This window comes from Grammomys surdaster, unplaced genomic scaffold, assembly GCF_004785775.1.
Source record: "Grammomys surdaster isolate TR1022 unplaced genomic scaffold, NIH_TR_1.0 191, whole genome shotgun sequence".
Lineage (NCBI taxonomy): Eukaryota > Metazoa > Chordata > Mammalia > Rodentia > Muridae > Grammomys > Grammomys surdaster.
In genome coordinates this window covers 17,281,454-17,286,886 of record NW_021604636.1, presented here as the reverse complement: position 1 = coordinate 17,286,886, position 5,433 = coordinate 17,281,454, and positions in this window count along the sequence as shown.

Genomic DNA, 5,433 nt, shown 5'->3' with positions numbered 1-5,433 from the left:
CGTTAGTTGATTTTGTGGGTTTTCTTGTTGTGTCCTTGACCCCTCTGGCTCCTACAATCCTTCTTCCCCTCTTCCAAAGGATTCCTAAAGCTCTGCCTAATGTGTGGCTGTGAGTCTCTGCATCTGTTCCCACCAATTTCTGGGCTAAGCCTCTCTAATGACAATTAGGATTATGAGTACAGCAGAATATTGTTAGAAATCATTTCACTGTTTTTTTTTTTAAATTCTGTCTGGTCTTGTTTGGTTCTATCCCCAATCCCACCACTGGAAGTCCCACCACTGGTTACAGGAGATGGTTGATTCAGACTCTATTATTTCCCATTGTTTGGAGTCTTAGCTAGGGTCAGCTTTATTGATTCCTGTGAGTTTCCATTGCCTTAGGTTTCTAGCTCATCCCAGAGATGCCCGATTCCAATCGTCTCTCCCAGTACTCTCTCCCTCCATCCTTCCCCACCTGATCCCTCCTGTTACCATCCCCTCAGACTCCTCTTCCCATGATGTCTATTGTTTTCTTCCTCTCGGTGAGATTCACCTTGAACCCTCCTTGTTATTTAGCTTCTCTGGGTCTGTGGATTGCAGCATGGTTATCTGAAGTGGAAATGTAAAGGTTCTTAGGAAAGTCAGTTGGATGGTGTTTTGCTGGAGCAAACACATGAAGGAACGTTTCATTAAAGTGGACACAGGTGAAAGGCTAAGGCAGACTTGTGAAGGAATGTCTCACTGAAGCAAACACAGGAGAAGAGATGTTCTGCTAAAGCAAGCATGGGAAAGGACATGTAATGAAGGTTGCTAATGACATGCATGTATTGGTCCTCTTTACATTGTGTAATTGAGCTGCATTTGTTGGGACTCTACAGAGAGAAATGCAGCAAAAACCTTCTGGTGGTATGCTGCAGTTTCTTGCCAAGGACTTCCAAGGACTTGGGCTGATTGGATGCATGTGCTGAGAGGCAAGGAAGGCACAACTTTTGGTGTCCTACTGACTTGAGCCGAGGCTCATTCATGCTAGGTCATGGTACTGCTACTGATTCCTGTTTGTAATCACAACTCTACCAAACTGGATTGCTGGTGTATCCATGAAGTGTTTGCGATTGGATTGAGCTGCCGCTGCCTGCTGACCTGTGAATGAACTGGGGATTTCCAGAAAACACAGATGGGAGCTGCTCCAAAGAACCTTTCTAAATAGGTCCACTTTCCCTATATCCTTTCTTTTCCACTACTTCTGGTGGGTGGTAGGTTACAAGAGAGGTTAAAGTAAGGATCATCATTAAAAGTAAGGATTGAAAAAAATTAAAGTTACAGTTATCCTTTACAGCTAATATTCATTTATAAGTGAGGATACCATGTTTATCTTTCTGGGTCTAAGTTACCTCACTTAGGATAATCCTTTCTAGTTCCATCCATTTGCCAGCAAATTTCATGATGTCATAGATTTTAATAGCTGAGTAATAGTACATTGTGTAAATTGCATTTTCTTTATCTATTCTTTGGTTGATGGACAGCTAGGTTGCTTCCAGTTTCTGGCTGTTATGAATAAAGCTGCTATGAAGACAGTTGAGCAAGTGTCCTTGTGGTAGGGTGTCCTTTGGGAATATGCCCAGTTGTGGTAGAGCTGAGTCTTGAGGTAGATTGATTCTCAATTTTCTGAGAAATTGCTATATTAATTTCCAACATGGCTGTATAAGTTTTCACTCCCACCAGCAGTGGAGTAGTGTTTCCCTTTCTCCACATCTTGGCCACCATGAGCTGTGACTTGGGTCTTTGATCTTATCCATTTTGATGGATATAAGGTGGAATCCCAGACTTGTTTTCATTTGCATTTCCTTGACAGCTAAGGGTGTTGAACATTTCTTTAAGTGCTTCTGGGCCATTCGAGACTCCTCTGTTGAGAATTCTCTGTTTAGGTCTGTACCCCACTTTGAACACTCTTTCTGTATCTATTCACTATAGTATTTGAGATTTTTGTCTAGAGCAATAAGAAAACTAAAAGAGATCAAGGGGATACAAATTGGAAAGGAAGAAGTCAAAGTATCACTATTTGTAGATAATTTGATAATATATATAAGCAACCCCAAAAATTCTACTAGGGAATTCCTATTAACTAATAAACACCTTCAGTGAAGTGGCTGGGCATAAAATTAACTTTAAAAAAAATCAGTAGCTTTCCTATATACAAACCATAAACCAGTTGAGAAAGAAATCAGGGTAACAATACCCTTCATAATAGCCACAAATAATATAAAATATTTTGGTGTAACTCTACTCAACCAAGTGAAGGACCTGTAGGACAAGAACTTCAAGTCTTTGAAGAAAGAAATTGAAGGAGATAGAAAGATCTCCTATGCTCATGGATTCATAGGATTAATATAGTAAAAATGTCCATCTTACTAAATGCAATCTGCAGATTCAATGCAATTTTCATAAAAATTCCAACATAATTCTTTACAGACCTTGAAAGAACAATACTCAACTTCATATGGAAAAATAAAACAAAACCACAGGATAGCTAAAGCAATCCTTTACAATGAAAGAACTTCCAGAAGTATCAGCATCTCTGATTTCAAACTATACTACAGAGCTATAGTAATAAAAATGCATGGTATTAGCATAAAAGTAGACAAGGTGATTGATGGAATCTTATAATCTTTATGCTCCGTCTTTTGAGAAGATTCCTGAGTCACTATGGGGAGGGATGTGATATAAAAGGCTCATTTATATTTGAGAACTTCATAGGCACTTATGCTCTGGACTTTGACCAGTTGAGTCTCTGGATTGACTGCCATTCATTGCAAAGATAAAAGGAAGGAAGGGAGGGAAGAAGGGAGGGAGGAAGGCAGGACAGAAGAAAGAAAGATAGGAAAAAAGAAAGAAAGAAAGGAAGGAAGGAAGGAAGAAAGGAAGAAAGGAAGCTTCTCTGAGGATAGTCAAGGGCTTCACTAATGTATAGGTATAAATGTAAAGAACAAGCAATTTGACACTGTGCCCATTTTGCAAAATAAACCCAGCTTCTTCCTCTAGGTCCTATCCAGCCACAGGCTCTAGGCCCACCTCATGGTACCAGATTTTATTTTTCTCCTATCTTAAAGCTGGGGAAATAATAAACTTGATGATACTACATTACTGTAATATTAGCATTGGGGACATGGAAGCAGGAGGACTAAAAAGAGTTATTTAGTGAAACATTATCCATAAAGAGGGAAAGCCAAAGCAAAAGAAAGAAGGAAGGAAACAAGGAAAGGTTGGGGGGTGGTTAGAGAAGGAAAGTGGAGAGGGTCAGAGGAAATTAAAGAAGGAAACAATATGTACATGGCACTCTGGAAAGCCCAAAACTATGGATTGTAAGTATAAAAGGATAAGGATCTCATTGTAAAGGCATAGAAAACTGTTTTAAAAGAATTATAACCTGAATTCCCCAGAATTGAGAAAAGAGATGCTGCCACACATACCTTTTATCCCAGCATTCAGGAGGCAAAGGCAGGTGCTCTTTGTGAGATTCCAGTCCAGTCTGGTCTACACATCAAGTTCCAAGACAGCCAGAACTGCTGTGTAGAGGGACCTTGTCTCAAATAAACAAATAAACAACAAAAACCCAAGCAGAGAGAGAGAGAGAGAGAGACAGAGGGGGGGGGGGAATGTGATGACAATCCCAAGACATAAAAGAAATCTGAAATAAATAGACTAGACCACAAAAGATATTTCCCTTGTCTTATTGTAATTATAATAAAAAGTTAATTGAAAAAAGGAAAAGATAGTCCAAGTCACTTACAAAGGCAGACCCATCAGAATGACAGAAAATTAAAAAATATTCAACTGAAATTCTGAAAGCCAGAAAGGCTGGAATGATGTATTTCAAGTTCTGAAGTCAACTGGCAACCAAGATTATGATACCCAGCAAAGCTATCTGTCATAATTGATAAAAAAATAAAAACTTTCCACTATTGTGAAATAAAAAAGGCGAAAGGACTCTATGACCCCTAAGCAGCTATATAAACATATGGGGAGGAATTTTTAGACTGAAAAGAAAACCATCCATAAGGCCACAGGAAAGAACAAGCCACATCAAAATGATAGTCAAATGAAATAAAGAGTGCTCATAAGTTAGTGCTTTTGCTGCTCTTGTGTAGAGATAAAATGAGCATCGTACCAGGCACAGAAATAGACATGTACATCAATGGGATATAACAGAGGAACCAGATAAAAGGCCATGAAACTTCAACCATATGATTTTTTTTTTTGTCAAAGATGTCAAAATGCACATCGAAGAGAAGATAGTATCTTCAATAAATGGTCTGGGGAAACAGGATATTTACAAGTATAAAAATGAAATTGTGTCTTTATCTCTCAACATGCACAAAACTCAACTCCAAATTGACTAAAACTAGAAACTCTGTAACTGCTACAAAATAAAAATGTAGGGAGTATACTTCAAGATATAGAAATAGGTAAGGACTCTCTAAATCATACTCCAATCACTAAGAAAGTAAGACTAACAACTGATAGATGGGATCCCATGAAATTACAAAGCTTCTGTATGGCAAAGGAAACTGCTAATCAAGTGAAGAGGCAGACTACATAATGAAAGTCTTTGTGAGGTATACATCTGAGAGTGGGTCAATCTCTAGGATTTAATAAAGCCCTCAAGAAACTAAACATCAAAATAACAACAAAACAAAACAAAAAAACAAAAACAAAACAAATGCCCAATCAAAAAATGGGTTCTCAAAAGAAAAAATAGTACTAGCTAATAAACACTTAAAAATCCACCAAACATCATTAGCTATTAAAATATTTTTAAGTAAAAACTACTTTGAGATTACATCTCTCACTAGTCAGAATGGCTATCATCAAGAAAACAAAGACCAAATAAGATACAGAGAAAAGAGAACCCTATTCATTGCTGATGGGAGTGTAAATTGGTAATCAGTATGTAAGTTTCTATAAAAGCTGCCGAAAGAACTTCCATATGTCCTTGTATACTAGTCCTTATACTCAAAGGCGTCCATAACCAGCTACAGAGAGACTTGGCCAGTCACGTTCACTGCTGCTCCTTTCACAATAGCTAAACCATCCTAGATGTCTGTCTACAGATAAATGGATAATGAAAGTGTGAAAGTATACAACTATTCTAGTTTCAGCTTTTTTTTTTCCTGTGATGAAATACTGTGACAAAAATAAACTTAGAGGAGGGGGTGTTTACTCTGCTTACAATTCAGAGTTAAGTTCACTTGATGAGAAGTCCACGAGGGAACATTAAGCAGATCATAGCCTACTCACAGTCAAGAGCAGACAAAAACAATTGTGTACATGCTACTTGCTAGTATTCTGTTTGAGTTCTTTCCTCTTACACAGTCCAGGACTCTATGCCTCGGGAATGGAACCACCTACAGTTATCTGGGTCCTCACATGTCAGTAAATTTAGGAAAAGTCCCTACA